Source organism: Delphinus delphis, chromosome 15, assembly GCF_949987515.2.
Source record: "Delphinus delphis chromosome 15, mDelDel1.2, whole genome shotgun sequence".
Classification (NCBI taxonomy): domain Eukaryota; kingdom Metazoa; phylum Chordata; class Mammalia; order Artiodactyla; family Delphinidae; genus Delphinus; species Delphinus delphis.
Genome location: NC_082697.1, coordinates 55,206,836 through 55,225,879, shown reverse-complemented (window position 1 = coordinate 55,225,879; position 19,044 = coordinate 55,206,836). Strand labels below are relative to the sequence as shown.

Below are 19,044 nucleotides of genomic sequence, written 5' to 3'. Positions count from 1 at the left end.
GCGTGACACTCAGACCTAGTGGGCACCAGTCCTTAAGCAGGGTGACTGCTCCCCAGGAGACATTAGGCAATGACCAGAGACACTTTTGTTTGTCACAACTGAGTAGGAAGGGATACCACCAGCATCTAGTGGGTGGAGGCCAGAGCTGCAGCTAGACATCCTACAGTGTACAGGACAGCGCCCCCTCCACAACCAAGGATTATCTGGCCCAAAGGTTAATAGTGCCAAGGTCTAGACTCTCTGCTTTGCATGCACTGCATCTCTGATCCTGCTTTGTTTTGTTGTGAAGGATACTGTAGCCCAGAGCTGGTAAATGGTATTACGAGGTTGCAGTCACAAGTACCTCTGAGGGAAGCCAAGAGCTGAACCAGAGCCTGGGTTTATCCCACGCCAAGGTGTCCCTCATCTGGAAAGAAGATCTCTGGTGGGGAGATGCGTTTCCAATTTTAAATAAATAAACTGCTCTCTGTCATGTATACCGTGACCCTGAGACCTGTTTTCCACCTGGTGGCAGGTTACACCCTGTGGGGAAGTCAGGTGCTAGGGTATTTGATTCAAAGAGGCCAGGGTTCCAGCAGCCAGACTGGGGGAGGCGAGGGGTAACCCTTGGTGTGTTAGAGCAGCAGCCTGGGAAACTTCTGCCACCTCAAGCCCAAAGCCTCGCTTCCGAAGGCTCTGAGGCCACAAGGGCCAAGGGCAAGGGCCAAGTAGGGGCACCACTGGAGCCAGGACAAACCACCAACCTCTACCAAAACTTATGCCATTCTGGCAAACCACGGGTGCCCACCTCTAGAGACGATGTCCATGGTAGCCAGGGAACCTCCAGGTAGCATTCAAGTCCATAGAACTTGGGATGCACTCCCGTTCCTGGAGTTCTCAAACAGATGTTGGTGGGACCCCGCACGGTTACTTATTAACACTGACAGCCATTCCAGAGGAACCCTAATTAATATTCCCAACATTTGTACTTTGGGCTAATTACAGCTAATATTTAATTAAGATCACTGTACTTCCTACGGAATTATTTTTCACCTTCAAAGGGCTTCGGAGATGTCTTTCTTTCCTCCCAAGTGATGTTCCTGGATACTCAGCTTGGCTAAAAGGGATTTTCTGGAAAAATATATTCACATTATGGGCACCTTTTCCACTCCAGGTCAAGGCAAATCTTGGGCACGTGAACAAGCTCCTGCTGGAAGGCTGAAGCCAATTTCACACTGGTGGCAGTGACAGGCAACAGTTATTTGGAGCGTTCTGGTTAGACGTTCCCTCATTTGCATAAGCTGCCTTCTTTCTTCTACTCTAATGCCCACCCACACTTTCCCCTAAATAAGGGCAACGATCACAGAGATTCTGATATTTACTGAGTCAGGGTGCTTGTGGCTGTTCTGAGTTGATGGGGAGGGTGATTCTGCTTTGCATGTAGCCCCACATTATCAAGGGAGTGCTTCAAGCGATTTTGCAAACGTAGCATCTAATTTTCAGGGCCTGGACTTTGCTGGGTTGCTGCCGAATACACAAAAGGGGGGAAAGAAGCCAAGACCTCATGTTTTAAAACCCACCGTTGCTGCTGCAGAACTGGGTAGGAGTTTGAAATCAAGAACATCCATTAGGATAAACGCAGAAGAAACTTCTTTGTCCTCATACACCAAACCTCAATTAGAACAGCAACCCAACGGCAGCCAGATGATAACGGGGGACCCCTCATTACCTGCGACAACCCGACAGGTAGTTTGTACTCCAGTTACAGAGAGAAGAAGGATTATTAAAATGCAACCAAGTCTGATTCACCACAGGAAAAAAAATGCCATGTCAATTTAAATATTTTACTGAAGCATGAAGTAGCCAGGATATCGCTATTTTAAGACAAATACCGTAATCTGACCATTAGCATAGTGTGTGGACTCCGCTGCGTGCAGGCATTCAGAGAGACGTCCCTCAAATACAAGGAGAATTTCCTTGGTCACTAGCACATCCTACACCCTTAATTTTCTCAGGAGGCAGAGTCAGAGAGAAAATGGGAGGTGCTTTTTTTTGGTTTCTTTTCAGACATTACCTTTCTCCCGTGCATGGCCCTTAGTGGTTTAATAAAGTAGTTTTGGGAAACTAAAAAACGAACCAAGAGAAGCAGCCCATCAGACTTGGCAAAATATTTTGGCTCAGAATCTAATGCAAACCACATTTCAATTGCAGAAAATAGTCTTTACGTGGCAGAACATGAAATGGATTTATTCTTTTCACCGTAACTGTCTGACTTTCACCGAGGGGGAAAAGTGCCTGCCAAGGTGGGCTTTAAGTATTTTTCTTTCTCTTCTGTGTGTGTGTGTGTGTGTGTGTGTGTGTGTGTGTGTGTGTGTGTTTTCCTAGCTCTAACTGTCAAACTTCTGGTGCATCCTTTCTCCTTTTGCTTCTGGAATCTATTTGTCCCCAGTCCACTTCTTGTCCCCCCACCCCAAACCTCTTCTGGCCTAAACACAGCCCCTATAATGAAGAAAGGCACAGGAATGGTTCAATCCTCATAAACCAGCTGATTACATCTGTCTGCACCGCCTAGGAGAGCAGCCACGGGACCCCCCACCAACTTGGCTTTGCAGGAGGAAACTATCCATTCTCCGTTGCCTGCAGTTTTCCGTCTTGCTGACAGTTTGGTTTACTTTAGTTTCTTAGCCTGGTCTGTTCTACTTCTCTGGCAAGAAACGGCATATTTCTTGAAGAATTGCATATTCAGAGAAAGCCTCCACTGCTGGACGGAAAAGAACTAAACTGCATCATGCCCCCCAGGGGCACGGAAACCAAGAAGGAAAATGCAAAATTACATCATTAACCTGCTGGTTCTAAGACCGGCTCAGTTCCACCCATCAAGCAGAAAAGCCCGCTCGCGCGCGCGTGCACACACACACACACACACACACACACACACACACACTCGGCTGAAAATCCTTTCCTCCCTCCCCCACGCCCCCCACCGCCGGCATGATTCAAGGAGCAGAATCCACATCATGGAGAGAATAACAGAGACTTAATACAAGGAAAGGCTTCCGCTTCATTCAAATCACAATTTCGAGTAAAATAGAAAATGGGGGAAGAATACCTGCTGTACCATCCTGCTTCCTTTCTCCTCCATAAACTTAGCAGCTGTTCTAGTGTCACACCACAAATCATCTGCCTGAAGCAAGCCTCGATTACGAGCCAGGGTGTGTGCGCTGTGCAACGTGGGGACGGCGGGGGTGTGGAAGGGGGGCGCCGAGGCTGCCTGGCTGACCTCCCCTTCAACAACTGACTGCTCCCCAAATCAACCCCAGATGGGACTCCTTCCTTGAGCCTGGCCCATCAATCACAGCTTGCCCCTCCTCTGGCCCTTGCTCTCAGTTTCAGAGTATACACTGAGCAGATGATTACATAGAAGAGGAACGGAAAAAAAAAAACCCACACAGCACTCGACTACATTAATAGCTGTTTAAAAAACATTAGAAATGCTATCCTCTGCGCTGCCTGGAGCTGGAGTTTTTCATTACTAAACTAAATATATGGTATGCAAAGTTAGGGAATCCACTGGGAAGGTTGCGACTATCCTATTTTTGAAATATTTTCAAGGTGGGGGGGGGACACCGGGGGGATCAGGGGAGGAGACAGAAGAGGGATGAAGACAGAGCTCAAAGAGATAAGAGAGATGGTGATGGGTAAATTAAAAAAAAAAAAAATACCGTGAGAACATTGCAGATAAATTTACAACAAAGCTGAGTGGTTAATTGTAAATTGACCTTAAAATAGTCATGGGCCAGTGTTTGGAAGATCTGGAGGCCTGGCTGTTTGGCAGACTCACCGTGTGATCTCAGACAAGTTGTTGCAATGCCCTGGCTCCAGTTTTTTTGCTTCTGTTTAATGGGGAGCATGATGAGTGACTTCACAGGGTAACTGTGAGAAGATCATGTTAAAAAATCAAATCACGGGGAAACAAACACGGCACCCTGCCTCATAGGATGCGCTATAGAAACAGATTCATTCATCACACGCAATAACGTGGTGAGCGAAATCCAAAGCCATCTTTGTTCCTAAGGACCAAACAGGCAACAGGAGAAACAGGCTTTCAAGAAAGGAACCCACAGTTGACCACAGAACCCCAGTGGTGATCAAGGCCATGAAGGAAAAGCAGAGCCATCTTGCTTTTCCCTTGTCTTCTTGAACTTCTGTCTCTCCCTAGCTCATTGTTTTTTTCTTCTCTCCCAATAAGCAAAAATAAAACCTCGTACAAAAAATCCCCAGTGATTTCAATGCCAAATGCTGCCTCTTCATTTAAAGCTACAAATACTTTGTTCCTCCTCTATTATTAAAACTACAACAACCACAGTGAAATGTCAACACAATTTCAGGTTTTATTTAGTCATGTCTTTCTGGCTCGTCGAGGGAGAGGTTTCAAGAGTCCCATCCGCCATTCCTGTGGACAGCTGCTTATCGCCGAGACGCCTGCTTGGAAAGGAGACATCTCCCTACACTGGAGGGAATGGATGGCGTTTCTGAAGTGATTAAACTTGTAATTAAATTGTATAACAGAGGAGGAGGTGAGGGTAGAGGAGGCTGCCCGGAAAAATTCCACTTTCCTGCTGATCTGTCGGTGGTACTAGTTCAGGGAGCTCCTGGGTGATTTGTTTGTTTGTTTTAAATTCCCAGCTCCCCAGGGTTGGAAAGAAAAATCTGGATAAACAGTATTTGTGCCATCCTTACATTTCCATTTCCAATCACACTCCGGGGATGTCTCTAATGCAGGATTAAATTAAGCAGCCTTTTCGGGTTCCTTAAAGGGATGTGTCAGCTCCCCTCTCAGAGCCACATCGTCAGAGGACCAGAGCCCCTTCCTCACAGGCCTCCTGCCCAATACGTGGACTCAGCAGACATTCCCATGAACCGTGAGCTCCTTGTCCCACTGATAACTGAAAAGCTAAACTTCTGTCCTTCAACCTAAGTATAGGGGGTCTTACTTTCTCCTAGAAAGCAAAAGGGATGAGACCAAGATAGACAAATTCCCTGGTGAAGGATGTTCTGGGAAGTGATAGAGAAAATGCAAAAAAAAAAAAAAAAAAAGTCAAAACACCCAATAGAGAAGAGTGTTTCAGGTGGAAACAATCAGAGTGATGTAACAGGACATTGTTCCTTAGCCTGTGGACCATCAGGTCATTTGGGGTTTTCTTATAGAGCCAGATGCTAGGACTCCACCCCAGACCCACTGGCTTAAAATCTCCAAGGGCGGGATCCAGGCTTGGGCACTGTGTAAAAGTGCCCCAGATTATCCCGATACACCATCTCGGGGGGAAATGTTATGGGTTTTTCAAACTGTAGGTGTGAACCCTTGGGATGTAGAACCCATGTAGGGGTTATCACACCAACATTCTTTAAATGAAATAAACTATACCACACCGGAAAAGAATAGAAAAGAGTAAGGAACTGTTTCATGAAACTTTTATGTGGGTGAATTGGGTTGTGACATAAAATCTTTTATGGATTGCAGTAAAATAAATAAAATAAAAAACACTATGCTGGGTAATTTCCCTGTTTGTTACCTTCTAACCTTTTATTGGTGCTGTGACTATGGAATCAGAGACAAGTGTTGAAAAGCCAGGAGCATAATGGTGGAACTATTGGCAAGTCATTCAACCTCCATGTACCCCGTTTCCTCATTGATTAATATAAACCATAATATATATTCTTCTTCCTGATGAGGGTCTTGTGATTGTCTAGGGATAAAATCTACAGGAATGTGTTTTATAATCTAGAAAGCCCTGTGAGCATATATGCCCCATTGTGGGGATGAAATTGGTCCCCCTTCTGGTCCAGCAAAGTGCTTCCTCTGGAGAACACATGGGGAGGTGTGTTGGATTCTACTGCGTGCCAGGCACTTTAATCCCTACAACCACCCCCAAGAGATAGATATTATGGTCTCTTTTAAAGGTAAGAAAATTGAGGCTCCAAACAGGTGAAGAAATATTTCCCAGTATGGGAGTTAGTAAATTAGGTAAGTGGCAGAACCAGAACTTGAACCTGATTTAGTCTTATTGAAGAATTCCTGCCACTGAATCCGTACTAAGATGAAGATGGAGATGATGATGATGATGAGGTGGAGGATGGAGATGATGGTGAAGATGATGGTGATGATGATAAGAACACTTTTCTTGAGCACACTATGTACTAGTCATTGCTCTCAGCACCGAGAATACAAAATTCACCAAAGCAGCATTGCTTGTTTGTTTATAATTATTTTAGTTAGTAAGAACCCAGTGTGGTACATACTGTCACGAAAAGGGAGGTGGGGTTACTTCCTCCCACTCACACAACCAGTAAGTGCTAGTTACCCAAATCCACTAGACATCCTTAAACAGTTAGAGATGGGTTCAAATCTGACCTCAATTAGGTCAACATACAAACCTTGGTTTCCTAACTACACTGGCTTACAAAAAAAAGCATCTCTTGGACAAAGAACTCTGAAATTGCTCTGAGGCCATAATTCACAAAAAACAAACAGACAACAAAGATAATAGGAATCCGTTTCACAGATTCAAGTGAAAGCAATTTGTTTCATTTCACTTTCCCGGCCTCAACCGGGAAGCAGAGAGAGAGAGGCCAGGAGCCATCTTGCTGCGGCTGGCAAACACCAGCCCCAGATACACAAACCAGCCGAGTAGGCGGCAGGCTTGCAATGATGAGGTGTCATGTTTGCAAAATGTTCCATCTTGACTTTCCATTTGGAGCCACAGAAGACAGTAGAGATTGTTTTTCTCAACTCCTTAAAACTTAGTGACAATCAAATATTTATGGCACTGTGCTAGTCAGTAGCCTTGATATGGTTTCTTATGAGGTGATATTTCCAAAGAAACGTGCTTATCTCAGAAAAATCTGCAGCCTCTGGAGCAAGTGAAGTTCCCAGCCAACAACACCAGGCACTTAAGAACATGGGTTTTCTTAGCTTGCTCACTGCAGCCCCAGGGTCTCAGAGGGCCCTGACTTGTCCTTTAAAATCCTTGTCAAAGTCTGACATGATATACATTTTGATTTTGACATTACGTATATTTTTATATTGCATATATTTTGAGGTCTGTCTCCAACTAGACTGTAAACTTCATGAGGGCAGGAACCTCTGCTGTTTTTCTCACAGATGTTGCTTTGAACATTTCAAAGGATAACACGCACATGTACATATTCAAAATGTTTTGTGGCATGAAAAATTCCCAAGCTAGTCCCTTTGTCCCTCCTAGGACCAAGACATGCTCTGACTCATCCAGCACCTCAGGGCCCTGAGAAACAAGGTCAAACCATCAAATGTTGCTCTGCACCGTTGAAAAAAATTTCCCCGTTGAAACACCCCAACATCGTACTGAACGATTTCTTGTTGGAAAGCCAAGCAGCATAGGGCTTCACCTCTCTGTCTGTGAAATAGCTGTAAATGCCCTATTATTGTCCATTATTAATAAAAAGTAGCAGCCAGAGCAGCTGTTATTCATTGAGTTCATTCTAAGCATTAGACAATGGTAGTCACTTTAAATACATTATCTAACTTCATCTCTACAGGAACTATGTTTTTACTAACCTTATTTTTATCACACCCATTTCACAGATAGAGAAGCAAAAAGTCTGGAAGCTAGTAAGTGGCAGATGCAGCCCTCAAATCCATGTCTTTCTCCAAAGCTCAAGTCCTTTCAAAGATGCTACGACTGACCTCTTTGTTGGCTAAGATGAGGGGTGATATCTGTAAGGGTTATGGTAGAACAATTCAATCACAAAATATTTTCTGAAGTATCCCAGCCAAAGTTGGAGGTTACCAAAAAGGCATGAGATCTTGTTCTTGCCATCCCAAGATGCAGAACCTAAGTAGGTTAACAGTGCTAATGATGATGATGGTGATTATAACATTATTAATAACAACAAGAATATAATTAGAACGGCTCTCAACATATGCTTTCCATTGCCCTAAATTTTGTATAAATGTAACTCCTTCAATGCACCCTGCAGCCTCAGGATGGGGACACAATCATTACCTTCATTTTATAAATGGGCAGCTTTGAAACACTAAGCAAACAATCTGAGTCCACCCCAATAGTGCATGCTGACACTCATATTTGGACCAATCCAATTCTGACTCCAAAGTAAGAAGTTGGAAAACAAATTCAAGAAAGTTGCTGTCTCCTTCATCCAGTTTCGCCCAATGGTAACCTCTCACATAACTATAGGAAACTGTCAAAACCAGGAAACTGACATTGTCGGACCAGTACTCTACATGGCTGCAAGCACAAGGGGAAGTTAGGGCAGCAAAAGTTCAGCTGTCATTTTTTGCATCAATACCATCACCTCATTGCCATTGCCATCTATCCCTGAGTGACAGCTGGAGCTGCCCACCACTGTCCCAAATATGGCGGTGGAGACAGAAGGGCAGATAAACTAATTGACAATTGAACCAAGCAAATATATATTAGCAAAAACCCTTTTCATAAGGGAAGGAACAGATAACGCATTGTAAATCATCATTCAGTAAAGATCCTTCGTCTCCTGGGTATGGAGGAAACCTTCAATCCTGAGCAGGCCTTTCACCCTCACAATCTATCTCCTTTCACAGCCAGCTATTTTCTAAAGAAGGGGACAAAAAGTTCTTACCACTACCACCAGGGTAATATTAGTATCAAATTTATATTCAAGATGAATTTCAAAGACCTACACCACTGCTGATATTACTGCATTTAGCCAAATCCACAAAAGGAAACGAATGGCTTGTGTTCCCTTAAATAGCTTGCTTACAGTTACCCTGCAGATATGACTTGGGATAATATCACTGGGTTACTTACTCCATCATAGTTATCCAGGGGATTCTCTGTCTGTCTGCTTCTAAAATAGGAAATTAATAGATCTGGTGTAAAACAACTTTTTTTTGTAAGAGAGGAGGTCGCTGTACATACGGCCAGCACCAAGTAGCTCAGAGAGGTACCAGCTCCACTGTGGATGTTGCTTAAGTACAGCATCCCACCAAGAGCATCACCAAGGGTCTGCCTCTAGATTGGGGAAATGGGGAGCATTAAGTCACACTCCTAGAAAGAGAATCATACACTCTCTTCACTGGAATGTTGTCACAGAAAATGAAATGCTCTAGTGAAGGGAAAAGTAAACATTCTAGATGCAAAATCAATGCAAGAAGTAGATACCATCGTCTTGTATATGAATGGATTCAGAATCATTTGCACTCACATCCCGTTATGAAAATTGAATTTCCTGTTTGTATCCCAGGGACGTGAATCAACATTTCTTCTCCTTCTCTGGTCCCTTCTCAAAGGTGGACCCTAAACATAGCTGAGATAACCCATGACCTTGAGGAGACATGACACATGACACTGTTAATATACAGAAACTAGGTACCACCGCCACATAGTTTATGATGAATTTCCAGAACCAAACCTTTGACTGGGTTTTCAATTATCCAATTTCCGTATATCCAATATCAGCCTCTCACAAGATTGTAAACTCCTTAAAGGCAGGGACTTGCCGTATTCATCTTTAACATTTCCCTCTTTTTTGTAATCAGGTGTTTGACATGATAAATATCTGTTGGTAAATATCTGTTGGCTTGCATTCACCTCACTTGTAGAAAGATGTCTAATCTGGTTACGGCAACAGGCAAAGATGATAAAATATGACCTTGTCTTTCATGGTGCGTTGCATAAGTTTTAGCCTCTAATAGTTTGCCAACTAGAAAAAAAAAGGTTGTCACAAAATGAATTATACTTGGACTTGGAAGAAATGAAATTAGGAGAGACTGCCAGAAAGCAAGGGCAATGAACTACTCAAATAGGCAAGAACTTGATATTCATGCCATTGTTCCAGCAGTAAAACATTGGGCATCTTCTGGATGGCAGGTCCTGTGCTAGACTCAGGGGCTACAGTGGTGACGAGGATTCATGTAGCCCAGGAACCTCTGTAGCTATAGGTTGGTAGAAGTTACATAATAGACCAGGAATGTACAGTTGAAGGGGTATGTGCCATGAGAAGTGAAATATGAGGGGCTCGCCTATCCCCTATGGTTTATCAAGGAGGGCTTTCCAGAAGAATTGATGTCTAAACCTAGAGTTGAAAGGTGAGCAGAAAATAGCCAGATGGTATGAAACAGGTTGACAAAATAATATGTGGAAAGGCCAGCTTAATGTTGCAGAAGGAGGAAATAGCTCATACCCAGGGTGGCAGAATCAATGAAAAAGAACTAAAAGAAAGTGGTGAGGTTATTTTCAGAGCCACAGGGTGGGTTGAGATAGAGACCTAGAGGCTACTGGATTGTAAGGCCCCTGAGGGAAGAAACCCAAGTCTGTGTGATTGGGTACCACATTCCCAGGAGTATTTGAACGGCATGCACAGAATAGATGCTCAAAAACGTTTTGGGTAAATCAAAGAGTGAATGCAGTGATGGTATATGCCAGGATGAAGCTAGTCAAGGGAAGAAAGAGGAAAAAGAAAAGAAAGGGATCTGATCATTTAAACTACACCCTTTGACATTACATTTTCCCTTGAAGCAACCCAAATGCTTGAAATAGAAGAAATAAACAGATGAGTTAGGTGGTCAGTTTAGGTAAATAAATAGGACAGAGGCTCATCACTCTTTCCATCACCATCATCACAATAGCTTAGCCAATGACAGGATGTAAAGGTTTCTGGGAGTATTTTAAACATGGTCTGTTTGAGCCTCCATACCACATTGGAAGGTAGGTAGGATGGGTACCATTTATACCCATTTAACAGAAGAGAAAGCTGAGGTCAGGTAACTCAGTGATATGCTCAAGTTCAGACAGTGAATAAACGTTCTAGCTGGGATTTGGACTCTACATATATTTCCATTGCACCAAACTGCTTCCTAAGTTTTCCACCCATATGACCCAACAAGTCTATAGACTTGACTGCATGACGCATTTCTATCAATAGACTTGACTGCATGACGCATTTCTAGGTTTCCTCCATCCTCATTTCAAAAACTTTTATGTGGAGAAAAAGAGAAATAAACATGGACAGTATGACAATTGAGCTTCTCATCAGAACAAAAAGGAGATAAAACTTTACTGGCCTTACAAATTCAATACAACCTAACTTAGCATAAGCCAGTATTGCTTAATGCCAGTATTGAAGTTATTACTATTTTTAAAAGATAAGTCAAGAGAGATTGAAATCAAAGAGCTCCATCTTCCTAAGTGAAGAACCAAGTTCAGTAACTGGCCCTGCCCCAACACAAGGTCTCTGAGCCCAAGGCCCTCAACCAAAGCACCACTGGAGACTGGAAAACCTTGAATTTTTCACATATGTTTGATCAGTGCACAAGTATTATTTTTCTGGAGCTAAGGATGTGTGATATTTTAACGATATCTGCCTGCATGAAAGCTGCGCTGAGAAGATCACACAATTTGGAGTAAGGCAGGGCTAGACTGACTTAAAGAAGAGTTTTTGCAAAATGTCAAGGTGGATCCAAGGAGGAGAGTGGGGTTTCAAAAATATGGAAGAAGTTTGCCTTATTTGTATATAAGAGAGAATTTGCCTAATGGCGCGACATTTTATTTCAGATACCAATAGCATGTAAGTCTGGCCAAATAAATTGTGTGATCCTCTGTGTACAACTTAAGACGTTGATGTTAATTTATCTAAACAATTCTCAGGCAGCTTTAGCTAGGAAAACTGAGGCTGATGGAAGTTAAGTAAGTTTCATTGAAAAGACCTTTGGGGAGCGGCTTTAAATATTTTCAAATACAGTAACTGCAAAGCATGTGCTTTTGCAGAATGGAACTGCCCATCGGCAACATTCATCCTCTTCACATCCGGTTTTCCTTGTTTGATTTTTAACCTGCCTGTCTTCTTCAGACAGGGTAGAATATTCTTGGAACCCACCCGAAGTAGATAAAAAGTTGTCCTTACATTCAAGTATTATTGACTCATGTATCTGACTTAGGTTTATTGAACACATTCTGTTATAGGCGGAACTGTGTCCCTCCCCACCCAATCAAATTTTCGAAGTTCTAGCTCCCACTATCTCAGAATGTGGCCTTACTTGGGAATGGAGTCACTGCAGATGTAATTAGTTAACACGAGGTCATACCGGAGTAGGGTTGGCCCCTAATCTGATATAACTGTTCTTATAAAAGGGGAAATTTGAACATAGGCACACAAGGAGAACACCACGTGAAGATGAAGGTAGACATTAAGGTGATGCTTCTACAGCCGAGGAACACCAAAGACAGCCAGAAAACCACCAGAGGCTAGGAGAGAGGCATGGGACAGATCCATCCTCACAGCCTTCAGAAGGAGCCAACCCTGCTGACACCTTGGTCTTGGACTTCTGGTCTCCAGAACTCTGAGACAATACATTTCTGTTGCTGAAGCCTTTCGGTTTGTGGTACTTTGTTACGGGAGCCCTAGGAAATGAATACACCTAGTCACGTCCTAGTGTACTAATACTAGTATACTAACACTAGTCCCTGGAGACCCAGTGTTAAATGATGTCACTGCCTACCTCATGCAGCTTGAGGTTCAGTGAAAGAAATACAACGACCAAGTAAACCAGCTAAAAATGATGTAATATCTTGTCCTCTTATTCCATTCTTTATACTCAGGAGAAGGAAGTTGGGGCACATAATGATTTTCATGCAGTCTCATCTGATCTCTGGGAAGCAGATCTTGGAATCCGAGTTGGAGAAGTTTAAGAACTTGAGAGATTTGTCCAGGCACTGTGGTTCCCCGCAACCCCGAGCTGTCCTAATGTGGTAGCCGTTAGCCATGTGTGGTCACTGAGCAGCTGAAATGTGGTTAGTCTGACATGAGGTGTGCCGTAGGTGCAAAATGCACACTGGATTTCAGAGACACGGTACAAGGAAACGTATGCAAAATATCTATTTAATAGTTTTATTTTGAGTCCAGGTTGAAAATGATAACACTTTGGAGATATCGGATTAAATAAAACATTTTTGGTTATGGGTTGAGACATACTGGGCTGAATAAAATGTTGAAATTAAATTTACCTGTTTCTTTTTACTTTGTTTAATGTGGCTACCAGAATTACAAAAAAAAAAAAAAAAAAAGTTCATATGTAGCTCGTATCTGTGGTCCTCATTATATTTCTGCTGGACCGTGCTGGTGATACCATTGTTTCAAGGCTCATAGAACTGGGTTGGATTCATGTTTATCACTGACTAACTGATGGGCAGATCTGGGACTGACCTCAGACCATTGAAATGTGAAGCCCTTGCTGCTTCACAATATCAAGTTACCATCTTGGCACCAAAGGGAAACAGCTTCACAAGTGGCCTCGTTGAGATATGACTCCAGAAGACAGAATCGCGATTCCCACACCAACCCTCACCCAATCTATGTCATGTTACAATCCTTCACTTTCCCTGACCCTTTCTGCACAATTTCAGCATCAACCCCAAGACAGCCTTCACAGAAGGCTGCTTCTGAACAGAACATAACTTTCACTTTACCGAATCTGACAAAGCTTCCAAGGCCCTTGAGAATCTGTCTAAAGTACCTATTTGGGGACAGGAGAGGTAAAAGGCTTTTAAAAGCTTGTTTTAACTCTGTGTGAAATCAACTGACTAATATTTATACTGGGCAGCTTTCTGCAAAGATGAAATAAACTTTCTACAAATAGCCTACAGAGCTCAGGCATTCGCTGTGTGTGAGGTCAGGGAAGAACCTTGAACACGCTCCAGTATGCAGGATGCTTAAAGCATCAGCAGACATTCTGAGTTAGATCTTGTTCTGCAAGGTTATCCACTGGATTTGACCAGAAGGGACCTAGTTCTGTTTTAAACCTCACAGACATGTGGTAGGATGTCTTGTTTTCATTCATTCATTCAATCACTCAGGATGTATTTCTTGCCTATGCTTTAGGTACAGAGAGATGCATAAGGACACTTTCATTCAGTGTGCCTTGCCCCTGGGTCTCCTCCGAATCGCATTTGTTTTTGCATGAATGTAAAATACATTCAGGCATGAGAAAACAGTCTCCACTCAAATGGAGATTTTAAATATGGATAAAGATAGATGCAGGAAAATCAATGATCAAAGCAAGTTTCATGGATTTTATAAGTCTAAGTGCAAATTATTATGGGAGCCAGAGAGGAAGCGTCCCAATTCAGAGATGGAAGGTGTCGCAAATGCTTCTTGAAGGATGTGATGGTCGAGATGAGTCTTAAAGGAGAAGTTGGAGCGAGTTAGGTGGAAATGCTAGACAGAGGAAAAGCAGGGAGACAAGTTTCAGGGAATAAAGGAACACAGAGAACAGGTTATATAGGTGACATATGTGTGTGGTGGGGATTTGGCAGGAATTGGAACCAGAAATAAGGTTGAAGGCATACAGAAAAGAACAGGGAATGCCATGTAAAGTAGCTTGGATTTGATCCTTTAAGTAATGGGAGGCCATTGAAGAGTTCCAGGAATGAGAATGGCATGGTCAGATCCGTGTTATAGAAAGTGCATTGGCCACTAAACAGCTGATGCACTGGAGAGAGAAAATGGTGGAGACAGCAGTCATCCACAAGCAAAATGACAAAGCAGAGGCAGAGATGGAGAAGGGCGGGCGGAATCAGGGACCCACTGCCAAGGCTATTTCTTTGCATCAATAAGGATACCAACGACTCTAATCTTAATGTCTGAAAGCTTTCGTGTGTCCAGTGCAAAATAACTGATTTAAAAAATTTTTATTTTAATGGGATTCTAATGAGCACACGCCCTCTCCACCACAGGAAAGAAATCTGGAGCAATTACGTGAAATAAGGAAACTGTTTTTGTGTTCTGTTGTCTTTTTCATGAGAATGTTAAAGTGGTCATATTAGAAAAAGAAAACCTCTACTGAGGCTTACACTGTTGTAATATAAATACATTCAAGCAACCTAAGGCCTACTGTGAACTTGAAATGTGACAAGCTCTTGAATACAGGCTATGGGTGGTAGAGAAATAATGTTGATGATAATAATCATGGCCATTTATAAAGCCCTTTATATACCCTAAGTGACTTATACCCATTAGCTCATTAAATCCTCATAAGGACCTTGAGTTATATATTATTATACCCATTTAATAGATGAAAAAACTGAGGTTCAAGTCAAGGAATGACTTGTTCACAGTCACACTGCTCATAAGAGCTAGAGCCAGAATTGAATCCAGCCTGGTGTCTTCCCACTACACCATGTTCTATAGGATTTCTCTGGGATGTCTTCCTTATTGGTCTCCCCTCTGTATGGGAGCCCTTATTAATAATCTAGAGAATTCAAAAATAAATTTAAATGAGCAATTTCAATGAGATTCTGCTGGTTTTCCAAGAAATTATCTAGGCTCTTTGAGAGGACAGGGAAAAAGAGTAAAAAAGATAGTATGGGTCCTGACGTTAAGGAGCTTAAAGTCTGGGAAGGGGGACCATTTGCTGAGTTCTAAAATGCAAGCCATCTCTGGAGCCAGAAGGCCTGCTGTCTAAATTCTGGTTTTTCCTCTTTTTAAAAAAATTTTTTTAAAAAAATGTTTATGCTGTGTTAAATGTTACATTCCATTTATAGTTATTACAAAATATTGGCTATATTCCCCATGTTGTGCAATATATCCTTGAGCCTATCTTATACCCAATAGTTTGTACCTCCACTCTTTCACCCTTATATTTCCCCTCACCCCCTCCCAACTGGTAACCACTAGTTTGTTCTATCTGTGAGTCTGCTTCTTTTTTGTTATATTCACTAGTTTGTTGTATTCTTCAGAATTCACATGTAAGTGATAACATACAGGATTTGTCTTTCTCTTTCTGGCTTATTTCACATAGCATAATGCCCTCCAAGTTCATTAAATCATGTTTCTCCCTCTCAACTAGGTACCTGATCTTGAGTAAGTAGCATTAACTCTCTGTGCTTTGTTTCTCCCTATTACAGTGGGAATACTAATAGTGTATCCTTATGGAGCTATTTATGGAATAAATTAGGCAATGCATATAAATTTCCTATCATCATCCTGAAAATAAGTGTTCAATTGTATTTGTTATAATAGTTACGGTATATGTGCTATTATTATTGTTATTTGAAAGAGACATAACTTGGACGACAGTGTACAGTGAGTGAAGGAAATTTTTCCAGAAAAAAAGAATCCACCAAAACCCAGTCTGGGAGGAAAGGAGCAGGTTGAGGGAGCAGAGAACAAGCTTGACTCATCACACCCAGTCCCATAGTAGGCTTGGAAATAACACACTAGCCCCTGGTGGCAGGAAGGGCAGAAAAGATCTCTCCCTGCACTGTACCTTCTAAGTCTTGGACTGAGCTTTGATTCTGATTCATCTAAAATCCTTTAGTAGGATTGTCACCTATGTTTTCAGCTCTGCCAATCCCATACGGACATAGTGCTCAAAACCAGAATTGGAACTGACAAACGCCCCAGTCCAAAAAATGGAAAGCGAGGCTATAGAGATCATCTTTTCTCACTTTCAAGTATTACAGCCCCCTCCAATCCTTGCTGACATTGCTGACTCATGACGCACTGTCTCTCAGAGCAGAAATCATGCCCGAGCCGCCACGAATATCTCAAATGAAAAAGGAGCCATTGCTTATGAGTTTGGTTCTTTGAACACCCAAGGGGTTGACTGGACTCTGCTTGAGGAGACTGCAAAACTATAAGAATCCGAATGAAATGCAAGAATCTAGTGAGATGATGATGATGATGATTGTATCTGTTTCCTATTGCTCCGTAACAACTCACTACCAACTTGGTGACTTAAAACAACACAACTGTACTCTCTTACAGTCCTGGAGGTCAGAAGTCTGAAATCAGTTTCACTGACATAAAGTCAGGGTGTCAGCAAGTTCTTTCTGCAGGCTCTGGGGGAAAATCCATCACCTTATCCTTTTCAGCACCCAGTGGCCACTTAAATCTGTTGCCTTGTGGTCCCTTTCCCCACCTTCAAAATGCATCACTCCAATTTCTGCTTCTGCCATCTCACTGCCTTTTCCTCTAACTCTGACTCTGATACTTCTGCTTCCTTCTTATGAAAAGGACCCTTGTGACTACATTGGGCCCACTGGGATAATGCTGGATAATCCCTCCTGGTCGATATCCATCCATCACCTAATCACATCTGTAAAGTCCCTTTTGCCATACTAAGTAACACTGACAGCACTGACAGGTTCCAAGGATTAGGATGTAGATATATTGGGGGGATGTTATCGAGTCTACCACAAGGATGATATTCTAGGGAAACACTGTTCAATAAAACTCTCTAAGATGATGGGAATATTCCGTATCTGTGCTGTCTAATACGGTAACCACCGGTCACATGTGGCTGTGGAGCACCAGAAAGGTGGATAGTGTGGTTAAAAAACCGAATTTTAATTTTATTTAACTTTAATCAATTTAAAGAGCCACACGTGGCTAGGGACCGTTGTACGGGATAGAGCAGTTCTGGAGTAGGCATTAGTCAGCTCCCATAGCATCAACAGTTATCTATTGTCCTAGGAAAATAAGACTAAATAATGATTATAGAAAAATGCATGATCTCTTATACAGTCATTTATGAACAGTCACATCATTACATTTACTAAAGCAGAGAAGTTGACTGAAGATTTTTCTTTTTTTCATTTTTCAGCACCAAGGACAGAAATACAAAGACTTCTCCTTGGCTCCTCTGATAACCTACATCCCTCTTGAACTTTTTACAGATGACTTTTACAGTATTCTGATTGGTGAATGAATCCCAAAGAACTGAATTTTATGCCTGTTTAGATTATGTTGGGAATCAGTGCCAAATGCAGAATGCAGACAAAATCATGCTAAGTAGTCAGTTTATTGTAGAGCTTTTATCCACCTTTCGGCATGGTAAGTTTAAGGCTGAAAATTGAGCTGGTTCCATGATACAGAAGCATGAAACACAGGGTTCCAATGCTAGAAAAGTACAATAAGTGTCCTGAGTAGAGTTTTTAGCCTAGGAATTAGTAGCACAGACTATATTCATCAATATTCAGGATGATAAAAAAGAGAGACACAAGAGTGATGGAATAAAAATTAACTAGATATAGAAGATGAGACAGAAAATTATTGAACTTGAATCACTGAAATTCAAATTCTTCTTGAAATATTTGTTAAGTAAGAGTCAATAAGATTCAATTTCTTATAAAAATTTAAATGGGAATAAACACTATGGCTATAAGATTGTTACCTATTAGGATGTGTCAGTTTGGGGGGGAAAAAAGCCCAAGGACTTAGTGGACCACAGACTCAAATATAGTAATAATGAAATTACTTGTTAAGAATAAAGAGTCCAACAAAAACATTTTAATACTACATAAGCAAAAAACTTAGAGAGAAAGAGACCATTTAAAAGCTTACCTCGGGGCTTCCCTGGTGGCACAGTGATTGAGAGTCCGCCTGCCTTTGCAGGGGATGCGGGTTCATGCCCCAGTCCGGGAAGATCCCACATGCTGCGGAGCGGCTGGGCCCGTGAAGCCATGGCCGCTGAGCCTGCGCGTCAGGAGCCTGTGCTCCGCAACAGGAGAGGCCACAACAGTGAGAGGCCCGCGTACCGCAAAAAAAAAAAAAAAAAAAAGTAAATAAAAGCTTACCTTGACCCCCAGCCCGGTGATCAAGAAGGAAGACTAATGCAATCTCTCAGAGGAATTCTGAAAATCAGAGAGACCACACCATCAGTCTGTCTGATGTTCAGTGTGTCTGGTCCAGCCCTCGAGGGCTGCATCTACTTATGATGGAGGCATATCCCATGAGCAGACTGAATCTTAAGGTAAAACCCAATGAGGATTCCTTACTAGGATATCAAGTCAAATCAAGGCCATACACAGGATGACAAGTTGTAGCAAAAGAGAAGTGAAGGATTTGGAGTCAACCAAATGGTCACAGAGAGTGGTAGAGGATGTGGTATTACCAGGCAAGCAACGATGGGGTGGTAGATGATTTAGGAACTGGTTTCAGAGAAAATCTAATGGTCTGAATATCTTGCTACCGTTAGAGGGCTGATCACTTTTTTTTTTTTTCAGTACGCAGGCCTCTCACTGTTGTGGCCTC

General features: G+C 42.3%; 1 protein-coding gene across 14 annotated transcripts in view; it reads right to left on the bottom strand.

The window, feature by feature from the left end:
• The window catches only part of RBFOX1 (RNA binding fox-1 homolog 1), a 1,483,287-nt gene that overhangs the window by 188,104 nt on the left and 1,276,139 nt on the right, over positions 1–19,044 (bottom strand). Inside the window, exon 1 of one of the 14 annotated variants that reach the window (XM_060031713.1) lies at positions 18,588–18,636. The exons of the other annotated variants lie outside the window; for them this stretch is intronic. The gene's annotated coding sequence lies outside the window, so the exon portion shown is untranslated. Of the gene's footprint in view, positions 1–18,587; positions 18,637–19,044 lie in introns of those variants that run through there. 14 annotated transcript variants of the gene reach the window in all.